This window comes from Aedes albopictus, chromosome 1 (assembly GCF_035046485.1).
Source record: "Aedes albopictus strain Foshan chromosome 1, AalbF5, whole genome shotgun sequence".
Classification (NCBI taxonomy): Eukaryota; Metazoa; Arthropoda; class Insecta; order Diptera; family Culicidae; genus Aedes; species Aedes albopictus.
This window is the reverse complement of record NC_085136.1, coordinates 66,375,143-66,393,759: the sequence shown is the minus strand read 5'-3', so window position 1 is coordinate 66,393,759 and position 18,617 is coordinate 66,375,143. Positions and strand designations below refer to the sequence as shown.

Here is an 18,617-nt window from a genome sequence, read left to right as displayed (position 1 = left end):
CTCTGCATGCAGTTCCACTTAACAGTAAAGAATAAATTTCATTACCACTTTGAATTCAACATACCGCTGTATGAAGGGCCAAAAGGGGGTGTGGCGGACCCGTAAGTAGATACACTTACGCGAAATCCGCGGGTTTAAGAGAATCTCCTTCCAACAGTATGATCCAACAAGGTGAATAATGAAATTCACATTACTTGTCAAGCTTTCTACGGGATGGTTTGTTATAAGAAGGGCGCGTCAAATCCATTGCAACTGTTGGGATAGAAGAACCCATCTACAAGGATGTTATAGTTACTTCTCACCTCACTCCGGTTGGCAACCACTCCGTCGTACAGTTACAACTTCAATGATGCCCTGATGCACCCTCCCAACCCCGCATAGTTATATAGTCAATAGTATAATTTGTTGGGGTTCATTCAAATATTACGTAACGCAAAATTTGAATATTTCAGACCCCCTCCCTTTCCGACTCAACAACTTTTGTATGGGAAAAATTGAAATTTTGTATGAACCTTAACACAGTGCTAGACCCTCTACCTCCCCCTTTGCGATACGTTATATTTGAACGAACCCTTATGATGGAATATAGCATTGAAATATGAAAATATCAATATAATAATATGCTGAAATCTAATGAAGTCTTATTTAATGTAGCAACTGAAATAAGGTATTAATTTGTGAATAATTTGAGTGAGTTTCATTCGCTGTCGAATCCTTTCTTGACCTAAAGAATTATGACAGTAATAAAATGCCAATGCAATTTTTGATATATAAATATATACTCAATAATGGAACACAATGTAATATATTACAGTACATATAGGGCAATAAAAGGTAATAACATTTTCATAATGAGGATACCCAAGCAACACCCATGTCTCATTAGAGCTACGGCAGCACAAGCCCCGTCTGCAAGGAAGTCGAGTCGACGTTATTCCACTATTTTGTTGGAATAACATCGTAACAACCTCCACACAACCAAAATCTGTTCAGCCGCACCCCACATGACACAATGTAAGTGTAGATGTCCTATATAACAGCAGAATAAGAAGAAACTCCTTCCAGATGTGTGATCCAACCGGGCGAATAATCTACAACATTCGTTAAGATTTCCTACGGGATGGTTTGTAAGAATTTAAGCACTCAAATCCCTCGAAACTGTGGGAATTAATGAACCTATCTGTAAGGGTGAATATTTTCTCCTTGATCTAGCAGGCAATCCACTCCAACATCCGCCTGCAACTGTTGAAATATAATATTGCAATACAGTACATATGATCAAATAATATATAACTGGAAAATCAATATTTAATTAGATATGATATAAACAATAATAATGCAAATGAATTGAAGTTTTCAATTGAAGAAAATTAGGAATTCCTCAAGAGATTTTTTTCAGAAATTTCTTTGAGGATCCAGGAGTTCCTTCAGATATACTTTCAGTAATTCCTTCAACGATTCCTCCGGATATTCCTGCCGGAATTCCACCGGGTATTCCTCTAGGAATTCTACAGGGTTTTTTTTTCAAAGACCTGTAAGAATTCCTCCAGGTGTTTCTTCCATAAAGGATAGGAGTCTTCCATAAAAGAATCACGGTAGCGCAGGTTTTGGTTGCGCAGTAGTCACTGTGACTTTCTTTAAAAATAAAAGTACTTACATGCAAAAGGTGCTTTCAAACATTTCTCTAGGGAATGCATCAGGAATTCAACCAGGGAAGACTCTTTCGGAATCCTCCAAGGAATTCCTCCCGGAATTTTTCTCACCAGGAATTCCTCTAAGAATTCCTTCATAAATTCTTCCAAACATTTATTTTTGAAAAAAATCCAAGATTTTTTTTAATTCCATTATTTGAGAGTTCTTCGAAAATACCTGTAGGAAAATCTTGAAGAATTTCTCCTCGCATTCCCTTCAGGAATTCTCTCGGGTATAACTCGAGCGTTTCCTCCAGTAGTTACGGCTTTTCGGGCCCGTATGAAGTTGATCATCAATATCAACTTCTTTTCCCGATCAGCCTAGATAGCTGTGTAGTGTCGGTAGCGGTTAGTTCAACTGGCTAATAATAGCACTACGGACCGCCTGTTCCAGTGGTAGGAATCCACTAATCAGGTGACCCCTAATTCATGGTGTTATGCGGCTTTATGCTTACCGTGCCTAGGAATGAATGGCTAGGGGGGTCGAATAAAAACCTAACCGCAAACGGAGCCTGTGGAGTACCAGGGCACCCTCCACAGTATTTGCCCTTACTGTGCTAACCGGAGCAATAGCGCGGTGGACCTTGTGTTTCTCCGAGACAATCAGCTGCCCTTCTTCAATCTCATACTTGAGGCTGAATAAGGGCGGGATTATGAAGATGTTATTAATTAGTTTAGATTTTCACCTATATGGTTTCGCATTATGCGTTTTACACAGTGTATTCTGTGCATCCTCGCCTTTGGCGCACTCAATTCGATACCGATCTGGCTTTATTGTTGCTGTTCTTTTTTGTGCTGTGATTGTTAAGAGTTTAATCTTGCCTAGTTTGGGTAGTGGCTATGGTTAGGATAGCTCAGATCAATCTTCAGCACAAAAGAACAGCAACGATCAATCTTTGTAGACTTATGCAAAATGGTACAGCCCAAGTGGCGTTAGTCCAAGAACCTTACTTTCGTAAGGGGAATTTCTATTTAGGAAACCTTGTGAATCCGGTGTTTGCTACTTTCAGTAAAAATGAAATGGCAAACTCACGTGTCATGCCTCGAGCATGTGTGCTTGTCAACAACGCAATCGTTGCTACACTCATCTCTGAACTAACTACCAGAGATGTATGTGCTATCATAATAGATGTATCTGTTGGAAACCTCAACAGGAAATACGTTTATTGTTCGGTTTATTTACCGCATGATGAACCATCCCCTACGGATGCTTTCAAGCAAGTCATTGCATACTGCACTTCAAAAGGCCTTCCGCTAATTGTTGGTAGTGATGCTAATGCTCACCATATAATCTGGGGCAGCTCAGACATCAATTTGAGAGGCTCCAGTTTGATGGAATACTTGAGTAGTACAGATCTTGGATTACTTAACATAGGCAACCGCCCAACCTTCATGGTATCTGGTAGAGAGGAAGTGTTAGACATAACGCTTTGCTCTAGCAGAATTAGTCATGAGCTGACCAATTGGCATGTGTCAGATGAAGAATCTTTATCTGATCATCGTTACATCTTGTTTGAACATGTGAATGTTACTTCGCAAACTTTGCGTTTCAGGAATCCCCGGTCAACCAACTGGGATCTCTTTACCGATTTGGTTGCAGCCAAATTTCATGGATACTCACCATCAATTGACACTCCAAGTGATTTAGATGATGCCGTTGATACTACAACGGCCTTCATCATGGAAGCTTTTGAAGAAGCCTGCCCTCTGCGGTCTGTGAAGACCACAAGAGGAACCCCTTGGTGGAACTCCGATCTGGCGAAGCTCAGGAAACAATGTAGAAAGAGTTGGAACAGACGACGTTCGGCTGGATCGGAGGCTTTCAGGTCGGCTCGCAAGGCCTACCAGAAAGCTCTTCGGTCTGCTGAACGATCCGGCTGGAAAAACCTTTGTACAAATGTTTCCAGTCTGAGTGAAGCCAGTCGATTGAACAAAATCCTTGCAAAATCTAAGGATTTTCAAGTGAACGAACTTCGTTTGCCAAATGGTGATTTCACTTCCTCTGATGAGGAAGTTTTAGAATGTTTATTCAGTACACACTTCCCCGGATGTGTGAATATTACATCTTCGGATGAACCTGATGTCTTTTCTTGTAGTTATGATTCTTTAGCTTCGGCTCGGAGTATCATAACTTTAGAATCGATTGAATGGGCACTTAATAGCTTTGCTCCTTTCAAATCTCCTGGGGCAGATGGGATTTATCCTATTTTGCTTCAGAAGGGATTTGATCATTTCAAACATGTTTTGAAACAACTACTTGTTTGCAGTTTTGCTACAGGGCATATTCCCAAATCCTGGCGGGATATTACTGTGAAGTTTATTCCGAAAGTGGGTCGCGCGTCGTATGAAGAAGCAAAGAGCTTCAGACCTATCAGTTTGACCTCTTTTCTTCTGAAATGCATAGAACGCATTGTGGATCATCACATCCGTGATGTTTATCTGGCCAATGTGCCTCTTCATGTGAACCAACATGCTTACCAATCTGGAAAGTCCACTGTGACTCTTTTACACAAAGTTGTTTACGATATCGAGAAGGCATTCGCTCAAAAGCAATCCTGCTTGGGTGTTTTCTTAGATATCGAGGGTGCCTTTGACAACGTGCCTTTCGATGCCATATTGGAAGCCGCACGGGGTCATGGTATATCTCCAATGATTTCCAATTGGATTCACCAAATGCTCAAAAACCGACATCTCTTCTCGACATTGCGTCAAGCGGCGATTAGGAAATTGAGTGTTTGTGGATGCCCCCAAGGGGGAGTCTTATCACCACTTTTATGGAATCTCGTAGCAGATACGCTATTGAGGCAACTCAATAATAGCGGTTTTCCTACTTATGGTTTTGCCGACGACTACCTAACATTGTTAGTCGGTATGTGCATCAGCACCCTTTTGGACCTGATGCAAAACGCTCTTCAGGTAGTTGAGGGTTGGTGTCGCCAATATGGCCTTTCGGTAAATCCGAGTAAAACATCTATTGTTCTTTTCACGGAAAAGCGAAACCGTAATGGTGTTCGAACTTTACGTCTCTTTGATTCTGAAATCAATGTGACTGAACAGGTAAAGTACGTTGGAGTCATTCTTGATTCCAAGCTTTCCTGGACACCTCATGTTGAGTTCAGAATCAAGAAAGCTTGTATGGCCTTCGGGCAATGCCGGCGAACCTTTGGTACAACTTGGGGTCTAAAACCCAAGTATATCAAATGGATCTACACAACTGTTGTTCGGCCAATATTGGCCTATGGATGTCTTGTGTGGTGGCAAAAGGGCGAAGTGAGAACGGTCCAATCAAAGTTAGGCCATCTCCAAAGGATGTGCTTAATGGCGATGTCTGGAGCGTTCTCTTCAACTCCCACGGCAGCGCTCGAAGTTCTCTTTGACGTTGTCCCACTACACATTCATCTCAAACAAGAAGCACTTTCTTGCACTTACCGTCTATGGGTACTCGGTTTACTAGAGGAAACTCCTGTGAACCGCAGTTCAACACACACCTCGTTGTTTCCACTTTTGGTGAATTGGGACAAAGTTGTCCTTGCTCCAAGTGATCTTACAATTGCTTGTAATTTTCCATATAGGACATTTTCCACGAAATTCCCTTCCCGGGAAGAGTGGACATCTGGTTATCTGGAGAGAAGTATTTCAGACGGCATCGTATGTTACACTGATGGCTCCCTTCTAGAAGGTCGAGCAGGTGCTGGTGTTTATTCTCGTGAGCTAAGGCTGTATCAGTCTTATTCACTTGGCAGACACTGCACCGTTTTTCAGGCCGAAATCTTTGCTCTTATGTGCGGAGTGCAATCAGCACTTCAGCAGCACGTAATGGGCAAAGTAATATACTTCTGTTCAGATAGCCAGGCTGCTATTAAAGCACTTGCTTCGGCCAACTCCAGGTCGAAGATAGTTATCGCTTGTCGAACTCAAATTGAGGAGCTGAATTCAGCAAACGCTGTTCACCTTGCATGGGTACCTGGCCATTCTTCCATCGCTGGAAATGAATTGGCTGATGAGTTAGCTCGCACTGGAGCATCACATGACTTCATTGGCCCTGAGCCAGCTATTCCGGTATCCAAGTGTTGGGTGAAGCTTCAGATTGACACCTGGGCTGCCACTCAGCACAAACAATACTGGAATAGTTTGGAGTCATGTCGTCAAACAAAATTGTATTGTACTGAGCCATCTCTAGGGGTGGCTAAGTATCTAACAAATCTGTCAAAGCAGAATTGCAGCATGCTGGTCAAAGCATTGACTGGCCACTGCCGACTCAGTTATCACATGGCGAATATTCAGCAAGCTGATTCATTTGCATGTGATAGCTGTGAATCCGATTATGGAACTTCGTATCATTTAATATGTAACTGTCCAGCTTTTGCGCAATTGCGTTTCCGAGTACTCGGGAAACACTTATTTAGTGAAACTGACTTCAGAAACCTGAATCTTCAGGACGTTCTGTTGTTCTTGACCCGCTGTGGTAAAGAGCTATAGGCTCTCTTTACGCTTTATGCATTATCACAGTGCCCTTCTCAGGGAGCTGTTCGCACCCATTGTGGCACGCTTATGCGTTATTACAGTGTCCTTTTCAGGACGCTATGTGAACCCATTGTGGTACGCTTTTGCGAGTATGACGATCCAATTCCCTTACCTGTCCTTTCCCATCTCCTATCCTTTTTCCTTCCCTTCTCCGTCAGGTAAATGATGAATAGGCTCGTGTTCATGGCGATGGCACAAATTTCCCAAATGGAGGAGAACGTGCCTCTAGAGCCGACCTACTGATACCTGATACCAGGAATTCCTCTAAGAATTCCTTCATAAATTCTTCCAAACATTTATTTTTGAAAAAAATCCAGGATTTTTTTTAATTCCATTATTTGAGAGTTCTTCGAAAATACCTGTAGGAAAATCTTGAAGAATTTCTCCTCGCATTCCCTTCAGGAATTCTCTCGGGTATAACTCGAGCGTTTCCTCCAGTAGTGATAGTTAACGAGGCTTTTACGAGAATACCTTCTAACATTCTTCCAAGGATCCTTCCGGGAATACGCCAACTGACATTTCTATAGGATTATGCTCTGAGATGAGTATATGCAGTATATGAGTATATAAAACAACCTTTAGAGAGATTCCAGCAAAGATGCACTCGAAACAATTCAACTGAAGGATTATTCTTAGAGGAATAGAGATTCCTGTAGAAATCCAGGACATTCCAAGATGGCTAATAAGCATAGACTAACTGAATGGTTGATTACTGAAAGAACTCCAGTTATTCATGGAGAGGTTCCCAAACTTTCTGCTATCGCGGCGCCCTTTGAAATTTTCAAAAAAGTCGCGGCGCACCAATGGTTTTAAAATAGTTATTTATGCAACAAGTTGCAAAATGATGATTTTTTCAGCACGAGTTGTACGTTTATCCAACGAGGCTTGCCGAGTTGGATAAATACGACGAGTGCTGAAAAAAATCGAGTTTTGCAACGCGTTGCATACAAAGTTTTTTGTAATTGCAAAAATTCCCGTACAGTATAATCTCTCTAGCCACACAAACGTGTATCAGCAGCAACCACGTGCGAGCCTCCATGTTCGCACGGACAGGACGTAGTGCATAGTATTTTCTTCGATCAGGTAGGCTATGGTCGGCCAACTGTCGCAAGTTTTCAAGCTCCCGTCGTCGTCATGCAGCATCATAAGCAAAAGCAAAAGTAGGTTCAGCTTCTGCTTCTACACCTGATTGGCAGTTCAAATCAGAATCTGAATCGTCCTGATTCGGATTCGAACTGATCAGTGCATGTAGAAGCAGCAACTGTATCTACGGAAGTAGCGGTACTTAACAAAAAGTGTGTGCTAGCAAAAGTGCCGAAAAGTGCTACTTTTCAGCATTCTAAAGAGTGCCGAAAAGTAGTACTTTTCGGCACCTTTGCTTCAGTGAAGAAAAGTAGGCCGTTTTATCATTGTTACCGCGAGTGAAAAGTAGGGGAATTCGTAACGCAATTACAAAAAGGTATTTTTTTTAAATTATAAACAGCTTTCACTTTAAAATATCAAAGGCAAAATCGTGAAACACTTCTTATATCATGTTTTCTTAGAATTCTGAGAAAATTTGGAAAACATTTTTTTTTTAAATAAATTTCTGAAAGATAATTTTGATATGTTTGTAAGATTTCAAAAATCATGTTGATTTTATTATAAAAGAGCAAAAATCTCAGATGTACAGTTAAAACAAACTGCTGATTTTTAATAATTCAGCCAAAAATTCTAAAGCGTTTGCAATGAATAAAGAATTCCAATTGAAATAAAATGACTACACAGAACTTGACCAAAGTTTCATTTTTTTACGGAAATTGCAAAGCAACACTTTCAAACACTTTTATTTATTTTGGAAAATTTCGGCACATGAAGAGATTGTAAAGAACCTGTCAGGAGGGCTTTGATTGAACTTTTTATTTTAATAAATTTCGACTTAACCCTTTGAGGCTGGAGTGGCCATATATAACCCCAGTGATGAAACCGAGCATGGAAAACTTATTCAATGCTCAGTGAGGTTGCGGCAGTACTGATGAAACATTTCGGTTCAAAAAGGTTACAGCTAGCTTTTCACAATGTCACAACGGCAAACCTGCATGCCGCTAGTTATCCCGAAGACCTTGTAATTATTTTGAAAAGAACGTAAATAAGGTTCTTGAAATAAAAACTATGGACAAGTTATAGTTGAATCAAAAGCTAAACTGAAGCTTATAAGGGCCAAAAACAATTTTAATAACTTAAAATTTAAACATTTTAAAATTTGGTGTAAATTGATATGTTTAAAAAGGACACCAGAAATCCTATGGAACAATTGAAGACTCAGGAAAAGTTTTAAAAAAATGAAGCGACGCTAGTTTTACTAAACAAAACAAAATTAAAGGTGTTCCGCAATACAAATAGAGTTTGTTTTTGTTTGTTTCGCCACAACTCAAAATCCTGCGGCGCACCTGGGAAAGGTTCGCGGCGCACCAGGGCGCCGCGGCGCACAGTTTGGGAAGCACTGGGAAGACATTATGTAGACATTTTGAAAAAATCTTCTGATAGTTTTCCATTCTCAAGAAACATTTTGATGGCCAATTAGTCTGGAAGAGGTTTTTAGAACCGTTATAAAACCTACTTTTATTTTGGTTTTATGATGGTTTTAAAATATTTGATTGGAAATGTTACCTGGGTTAACGAGCCTGGATAAAACAAAGAGGAGAAACGTCAAAATTGGAACAGTCGATCTAGTGTCATCCCCATAGTTCCAATCGAGCAGGAGACCTGTCAAAACGACAAGGATTCTCCACTTTGGTATACTCGAGACACTTTAGCCTGCGTTATGATCTACTGGGAAAAAATGTAGAAGAAAATCATGAAGAAAATTCTGGGCTAGTCCTCAAAAGAGTTCTTAAGTTCCAAAAGAGTTCAGCTATAATTTCCTAAAACTGTTTTCTAAATAAAAAGAAATCTGAGCTCCAGAAGTAAGAATGCACGAGTAAATAAAAATCCTGAATCTTCCAGTAATTGGCCACCACTATCAGCACCACGTTGATTTGTGTACAATAGGCAGGCTTTTTTTAACGTATTGTACAAAATACAACAGCATGACTGCTGAATGGTTAAATAATGCTTCTACAATATAATGTTATTATATCCAATTTCATCGTGTTGCGTTTAGTTATAGAAGCTAACAGGTACATATTTGCTAAGGGTGCTTGCCCCCCTCCCCTGACTAAAAAGCTGGCTACGCCCATGGTGGATTGTCACAACAAATGTAGGTAACAAAATTATGACAACTGTTGTTAGAAATAACAGAAGTTGATATAATTCTGTTGTAAAGATTTTTCCATGTTCCATGTTGCCATACATACCAACATGTGTTAGAATTTTAGTAACAAAATAAGAACACAACTTGTTTGATGTTTGAACACAACAACATTTGTTATATTATAATATAATTGCCTAGAACATAATTTTGTAACACGTTTATAGCATTCTTTGTTATATTTTTGTAACAAAATAATTTCAGAATGTATTAGACTTTTTGTATTGTCGCGAAAAAGCCTGATTATTTATGTTATTTTGGTCACTCGAGCCAAGAGATTTATAACAAAACTTGTACAAATTTGTTTTGAAATATATTACAAAACTTTTTATAATTTTGTTATGATTGCACAAACTTAATCAACCAAAATTTGATATAATCTTGTTATGACTATATCTCATCTTGTTATATGTTAATTTATTGGAATGAGTTTTGTTAGAATTTTTGTTATTTTAACAATTAACGGTACATGTTTTATAACAACCGTTGTTACAAAAATCATAGTAACAAAATAACACAGCCTGTTATGATTTTGTATTTTCCATCTTGTCGGGTTACTATGATTCGATTACATTTTTAGTTTGGCTGCTGGGCTACATTTCCGAACCTGAATTATTGCAATTATGAAATGAAATGAAGATACACAAAACTATGTTTCCTTTTTTTCGCTTCCTTTCTCTTTGAAGAATATTGTTGTAACAGTCTTTCAAGAACCATTACTGCGCAACGCCAAGCGCTCTTTATCAACTTACCGTGAAATTGGTGGATCGCTCACACACGTCAATGGCGGCGGCGGCGCTGCGCTGTCCGGTCACAACAAACCTGCAAAGAATGCAAAATAACGATAGCAGCAATTAGTAACCGCAAGCAAAAACAAACAAGCACCATATGTTTGGTTCAGTTGCCAAAAGTGGCCAAACTGTTAGGCAAATTGTATGGAGGAGATTGGAGATATTTCCCCATCGACACGTGCATGGGTACGTGGACGAAAGGAATGAAAAAATAAGGTACAGAATTGCGATAATCGCACTTATTTTTTGCTGCATGGGCGCCAAACGACGCAATTCACACTCTATTTAGCTTCTCCTCCCTCGGAATTATGCGCCGATGCCGCGGCTATTGATCGATCGCGCCGGCTAATGGGATGCATTTTCCGAACGTTTGCGCACCTGGTGCGCATCCAAAGTTGGGGGCGGCGACGCAATACAAAGTACCTACCTACCTCTACACACTGGGCGAAAATTGTTCGCGCAAAACCATTTATTTTCAACCAATTGCTATTCGTACAGCAGAAGCCCAATTGAATTCGTTCGATATCGTCGTTTCACAAAACGTGTGATTCGCTCGTTCATGTACGATGTAACCGTCATCTTGGGACCACAATTCAGTTCATCGCCGTCCGATTGCAGATCGCAGCATCCCCGTGCCGCTTCGTCGTGGTGTATCGGTGGTACAACGACCGCTAACTTCGTAATCGCGGAAACTGGATTTATGTTTCAAGCACATCTCGCTCATGAATGGGTAAATGGATGCACGCTAGGGTGGTTCAAAACTTCAAAATTGTTTGTGTTCCACAACATTTGTTATCATTCTTGGCCGATTTTTTCTCTAAAGCGTACTTCTCAAAATTACACTTATTTGGTAAAAAGTTAAGACTGAGAAAACTCTCTAGATTATATTTGTAAACAAAGCGTTGTATTCAAGGGTGCCCCAAGTTGTCTTTACGAGATTTTTTAACAAAAAGGTACATTTTTTGCGGTTCGGGAAACCTTAAACTATTCAGTTGATTGTATCGAAGTCATGATCGCATTCAAATAATCTAAAAGTTTGACTGAAGTTTAGAGCGAATCACCCTAATGAACTCAGAGGTTAGGCTGCGCCGTCGAAGCCATATATCGAATGTCGATACACTCGATAGACGTAGATAGAAAAAAAGAGGCTGCGCAGCGCTGATGCACACTGCTGCTGACGGCGGCGGGCGGCATCGTCGTAGAAGATTGGGATTGGGTGTTTCGTAACGATGCGACGATCGCAGATCGTAGAGCGCAGCCTTTTTCGTTCGATGTCGTCGCCGCCACGCCAAGCCTTTCGCTTGCGCACGCGGACCATCAGTAGCCATAGCCAGCTCGTACGTACGTTTGAGATCGATAACGAACCGCGCTTCTAAATCTGGTTCGGGCACTTATCAACTACACGGCGTCGACAACAAAAAACGGAGGCGGCCATGTTGGGCAATTATTTCATCGATCACAGCAGGCTTTGACCGGTGGTGCGGTGTTGTCACCGCATCGCACCGACCGGTGACAGCTAATTTCGTTTGGACAGGTGAAAAGTTGTCCCGGAAAAAAAATGTCGACTCGACGCACACAGTAGGCTGTCGTTAATCGGATAGTCGAATTGATAGGAGGTGCGACACTTATGCCGAATTCGTTTTTGAACCTGGGTTGGAACTGGATTGGCGGAAAATGTGTAAACAAACAAACGTCAAACAAACTCAAACAAACTTTAGTACAAGCGAAACCGAAGTCAGGTTGGGGTTGAAACTGTGATCTCATCCAGTTCCAACCCAGGTTAGAACTAAATCAAAAACGAAAACGACATTAGCAGGATAGAGTTTACAATGTAAAAAAAACCTAATTAATCCACCTAGCGGTGATGGCACCTTTCTCGTGCCTTAAAAACCCCATTATAACAAAACTCAAGTGACATGTTGATGGATATCTTACTTTCATACGTTTAACAAAAATCCATTTCATGGCATCAGATATGATTCGCTCAACTGGTTTTTGATGTTTGATCCTTAGCAGCTATCTTGTATTTTGAGCCGCTATTTTTGATTTAAGTCCGCAATCGTGGCCGCCATTTTTGGACTTCGGACCGGACATCTGCTTCATATCAAATATATAAATATTTCATGATTTTGGAGCCTTTGACAGCCGCCATCTTGAATTTTGTGACGCCGTATTGGATATTCTGGTCGCCATTTTTGGAATCCAGACTTCTGCCCTCTACCAAATATACCCATATTGTATGGTTCTAGGGTCTAAAACACTATTAAACATCCATTAAGGCCGCCATTGTGGATTGGGGGGCGCCATCTTGAAAATTCTAGTCGTTATTTTTGGACTTCGGACATCTTCCCCATACCAAATATACCCATATCGCAAGGTCTTAGAGCCCAGAACACCATTAAAAAGCCGCCATCTTGAATTTGGAGCAGCTATCTTGCATTTTAGACCACCATTTTGGATTTAATACCACCATCTCGGATAGTTTTGTTCGTCATTTTTTAATTCCAGACATCTTTCCCATACCAAATATACCGATATTTCAAGGTTTTAGAACCTAAACCACCATTAAACAGCCACCATCTTGAATTTAGAGCCACCATCTTAAATTTTAGACCACCATCTTGGCTATTTTGTTCGTCATTTTTGGACGCCGGACATCTTTCCCATACCAAAATACCCATATTGCATGATTTTAGAGTCTAATACACCATTAAACAGGCACCATCTTGAATTTGGAGCCGCCATCTTGAATATTGCTGCCATCTTGATATTTGGGCCGACATCGCGGAATTTGTGATCTCCAGTGTTGATTTCCGCACAAAATTCATCAACCATTCTTAAGGTTTCAAAAATACCGCAGTTGATGTGTCGCATGATGGGGCTTGGTTTAGTTTTATATACGGCCAGTTCTATCGGTGCTGGTCCGGATCACTCAAATGCCCATAACTCCGGAACGCCTTGACCAATATGGACCATTTCCAATAGCAAACAATGCGGTGAAATTCCGGTTCGATTCGAGCTATAATCCGAAAAATCGGCCGATGGAAAGTGCCTCAAAAGTGAATGAACTTGTTTTGCTCACAGACATACATGCATACACACATACAGACATCATCTCAAATCATCAAACTGAGTCGATTGGTACATGCAACTTGATCCTCCGAGCCTTTTTTCGAAAAATCGTTTATTGAGTAAACATATAGCACAGAGAACAGACATCCAGGCTAGAACAAATTTCATTCGGAAATTTGTGTAAGGATTTGAATCTTTACTTGAGTAAGGTTGCAAACCAATACACGATGACAACACTAACGCCACCAAACATTATATTGCCACAGTCAGAGGTGAATTGAAACATTTCAAGTGGTGAATTTAATTAGTATGGGAAATTAACCGATTGCAGCGCCACGCTATTGCCACTTGTGTTGCCGATTTCAAATGGCCGTTAAATTTCTTACACAGTTTCGGAGCTGGACTTGGATGTCTGTTCTCTGTGCATATAGCCTTTCCAGTACACTTAGTGTATGAGAAAGGCAAAAAGGTATGGAATCTCAAACTATAAGTACTTCACAACCACATAAATCTGAACATTTTATTTCTTATTTCGGTGTAACTTATTCAGTAAGGCAGGAGAGAAATGTTTAAGGAATCCGTGAAAGAATCTCGAAAGTATTCCTCGAGAAATCATCCAAAGAATCTCGAAAGGATTCCTTGAAGGAATCATGGTAGTATACTTTATACATGCACACTTCCAAAAATTCGTGTAAATCTGTGTCATTTATCTCCGACATATTACAGCGAGCTAAATGACACAATATTAAGACCGACTTTAGTTTTACACGATGGATGTTTGCGAAACATCTTGTAATTTTACTACTTCATATACCCGGCGACATAACCTCAAAGCAACAAAAGACAATCCCTCTCATTTTTCGGTATGGTAGTAATTATAATTACTGAAGGAATTCCCAAAAAACTAGGACTTATCCCTGAAAGAATCTCTAAAAGAGTTCATTTGAGATATTCTGGAGAAATCCATTAGAGTATCCCGAAAGAGATCTTTGAAAGAATCCTGAAAGAATCCCTGAGGGATTCCTAGTAGAAATTTCGACAGGAATCCCTGAATAAATATTTTTTAGAAAATCTCAGGAGAAATCTTGAATGAATACTACGAAGGAAACCCGAAAGAATTAATGAAAAAATCACGGAAAAAAAATTGAAAGAATCTCTGAAAAGATCCAGGAGGAATCCCAAAAAGGAATCCCTACATGAAACTCTTGAGGTATATCTGAAAGAATGCCGGAAGCAATTCCGGGTGAAATCAATAAAATAATCTCAGAAAGAAATCCGCGAGAAGACCCTGAACCACTACCGGAAGAAATCCTTTTATGAATCTCTAACGGAAACCTGGGAAAATCAACAAAGAAATCCTGGAAGTCATTCCTGAGGGAAGCCCGGGATAAATCACTGCAAGACTCCCAGGAAGAATCCAGGAGGAACCCCTGATGCAATAATTCGTGAAGAAATCCCTAAAAGAAATCCTGGGATGGATATTTGAAGTAATCACGGGAGGAATCCCTGATTGAGTGCCAGAAGCTAACCTTACTGAATCCATGAAGAAATCCCTATAGAAAACCTATGAAGAAGCCCTGGAACAATCCCTGGAAAAAATGCCGGAAGAAAACCGTAAAAAATCTCAAAAAAGTTCCGGATGGAATTCCAGGATAGATCATAAATGAATCTCGGGAGAAATCAATGGAGGAATGTCGGAAGAAATCCCGGACGAAATCTCGAAAGGAATCCCGAGAAGAGTTTTTAGTAAAAACTTTGAATAAATCTTGTGAGGGATGGCCATAAGAAACCTGGGAAAATCGTGGAAGAAATTCCGGGAGGTATCAATGACTGAATCTTATTAGGATCAGCGAGTACTTGGAAGATAGTCACTGAAAAAATGAGGAAGGAATCCCGCAAGACATCGCTAAAGAAATCCCACTAGATTTTTTGACGAAATTCCACAACAAAATCCTAGAGCAATCTCTGAAGGAATTCCTGGAGAAGTCCTGGAAGAAACCCCAAGAAGGATAAAAAACGGAGTCCCGGAAAAAAAATCCTAAGGGAATCCCGGAGGAAATTGCTGGAAGCAATCTCTGAAAAAATCTCGAGGAAGTCAATGAATATATCTCGGGTGCAATCTCTAAAGGAATCCCGCGAGGAATCTCTGAGAGGATTCTGGAGGAATCCCTGGAATATCGGGTGGCATTCCTGAGGAAATCCATAGAATAATACTTGAAGGTATCCCTGGAAAAATCCTGATTTAAAAACCGAAAGGAACTCCCGGGAAAATCCTGGGATAGGATTCTCTGTAGGAATTATAAGATGAATTCCATGGATAATTAACGAAAGGAACTGCTAAAGTCATCCGTCATCCGTGATAGTCATCCGTGATATAAAGTATATCAGTATCATTTTGTGCGATAATTTATAATTGGAAATATGTTCGACACATTACTCTGATACACTTCAACGGATTCGTTGAAGACGCTTTCTTTATTTCTCTTCACTGAGTTGAAATATTAGCACCAGTTGTTAGATCTATGATGAACACTATGATACAGCCGAAACAGCTCTGTAACCCTCTGAAATTCTCCTGAGAAACCCGGAAATGCCTACGAAAATCTCCTGATACCCCCTGACTACATAAACTGTCTTCAGCTAGAGACTGTACAGACTGAGCATGACTTATACTAGACAAGAAACAACATATACACTGGGTCTAAGAAAGAATTTTTCGTTTGACGAAAAGTTTTTTTTCGACTGTAATGGGAGTTGAGCCCAGATTCCGTGGCATATAAAACACCTAAACGGCTGGGGCCGCTAACTGCTCAGCCACGAAGCCCACAAACTTTCTGAGGCTTCCTGGAATGCCCCGAGCCTTCCTGAAACATCTATGATACGGCCTGAGCCCCCACCATTTTCGAGGCCTCTACAAAAACCTCTTTTTGGTTATTACACATTTACTTTATGTTTCAGATTGCTCAACTACTCTTTGAAAACGAAGATTTTTGTTTTCGCTTATCGTTTTTGTAGCTCACAATCCTTAATCTGGGCCTGATGATACGCTCTAAAATCCTCCGGAACCATCTGAACCTATTTGAAATTGTTTTAAGCTCCTAGCAATCCGTTTAAAATTCTCCTGAAACCTGCGTCTAAGCCCCATGAAACGCCAAAAAAACAGAAAAACCTATACACTAAACCCCCTATTTTATGCATGTTATTTTCATGCACTTTTCTGAGGGGATTTTGGAGGCATTTCAGGAAGTTTAAGAGCATTTTGGTGAGATTCAGAGGCGTTACGAGGGAGTTTTAGGGGGTTTCGGATAGTCAAAGGTGCGTTACATGGGGTCTGAGGGGATTTCAGGGGGATCTTGGAGGCATTTCAGGTAGTTTCAGGGATTTTTAGAGACCCCATCACAATATCTGAAACGCCCCTGAAATACCTTTGAGGACCCTGACCTAAAATGCCTCGAAACGACTCTGAAACCTCCGTTAGCCCATTGAAACGCCCGTGAAATCTTCATATTCAGTTTGAAATGCCTCTGAAACCTCTTTGGACGCCTTTAATAGGGTACAGAAACCCTCTGAAACGCACCGGAAAACCCCTTGAAACGCTCCTGAAATGCTTTCAATCGTCCCTAAAACCTTATGTTCCAGAACCTCCTTCAAAATCTCTTTAATTACTGTGAAATACATTGAAACGCCCCACAAATCACTTACAATGCCCTTTAAATGCTCCTGAGATTCCTTGAATTGCCCTTAAAGCCTCTTGAAACGTACTTGAAATGTACTTGAAACGTACTTAATACTAAGTACGGACTCACAAAAAGTATTGCAACAATATTACATCACCATGAATCACCTCGATATCTCTAAAACCAGAACACCTACAAAAATGCCACCTTCAGAAAAGTTGTTGCTTTTGGTCTTCTGAATAACTTTCCTGAAGACAGCATCTTTGTAAGTCCTCAGGTTTTGGAGATATCGAGGTGAGTCGGGGTGATGCAATATTGTTGCAATACTTTTTGTGAGTCCGTACTTATGATGGGTAATGTAGGTTCGTCTGCGGGTTTGCTTTTTAACCTAACTTATATTTGAATTGAACTTGACAGTTTTCTCATGAGTTGTTATGCATTTCAAACTTTAGTCAAACTGGAGCTTCAATATTGCGATAACGATTAAGCACGCTGTAATGATACTTATGTACCTCGTCACCCACTTCATGCAACTACATTAGTGGTCTAATAACACTCAGCGCGCTCGGCATAGTTCCATCATGCCGCTCAAAGTGTTGCCACAAATAATGCTTAGTTTGCAAAACCCGGTTATCTAGCTGGTGGGGCATGGGAGCCTAAGCTTCAAATGTTAATGCAATTAGAGACTACTCAGACTTAGACGTGGGCGATCCTATATGATGCTGGGTCATTAGGCCGAAGGTCATTAGGCCGAAGGCTATTAGGCCGAAGGTCATTAGGCCGAATGGTCATTAGGCCGAATGGTCATTAGGCCGAATGGTCATTAGGCCGAATGGTCATTAGGCCGAATGGTCATCAGGACGAATTGAAAGTTAGCCGTTGTTTTTACCTTTTTCAACAATTTTTGACAAAAACTAGTTTAACAATGGAACTAGAAAGAATAGCCTATGTTTTAAAGAAGGAAAAATTTATGAATTGAATATCAGCAGTTTCAGCGCCAAAAACTATTTCAGCAATGATACTAGAAAGAACAGCCTATATTTAAAAGAAGGAAAAATTCATGGGTAAAATATCAGTAGATTCAGCATCAATAAAGTATCTTCGTGCCTGTCACACGATACACACATGCAAAATGGTCATTTGCAGAGGAAGCTCTCAGTTAATAAGCTGAGAAGCAGGCTTTGTCTCAGTGGGGACGTAACGGCAAGAAGAAAACCCAATGACCATTCGGCCTGATGACCATTCGGCCTAATGACCATTCGGCCTAATGACCATTCGGCCTAATGACCATTCGGCCTAATGACCATTCGGCCTAATGACCATTCGGCCTAATGACCATTCGGCCTAATGACCTTCGGCCGAATGGCCTTCGGCCTAATGACCTTCGGCCGAATGGCCTGACACCATCCTATATATGAAGGGTTGTCCAAGACGCTCTGGAGAATTACCAAAGCGCATTCCAATAATGTTGAACTTGATAGGTTCTAATCCGCACTATCAAATATAGTTCTATTTAACATTATTTCAGGTTAGTTTGGCTAGAAAGCCTAAGATCACCTAAGATGCCATTAAC

General features: G+C 40.5%; 1 protein-coding gene across 1 annotated transcript in view; it reads right to left on the bottom strand.

Moving 5' to 3' along the window:
* LOC109413950 (uncharacterized) overlaps positions 1 to 18,617 on the bottom strand; it is a 321,405-nt gene that overhangs the window by 237,751 nt on the left and 65,037 nt on the right. Inside the window, exon 2 of the mRNA XM_062844719.1 lies at positions 10,257 to 10,326. The gene's annotated coding sequence lies outside the window, so the exon portion shown is untranslated. The remainder of the gene's footprint in view (positions 1 to 10,256; positions 10,327 to 18,617) is intronic.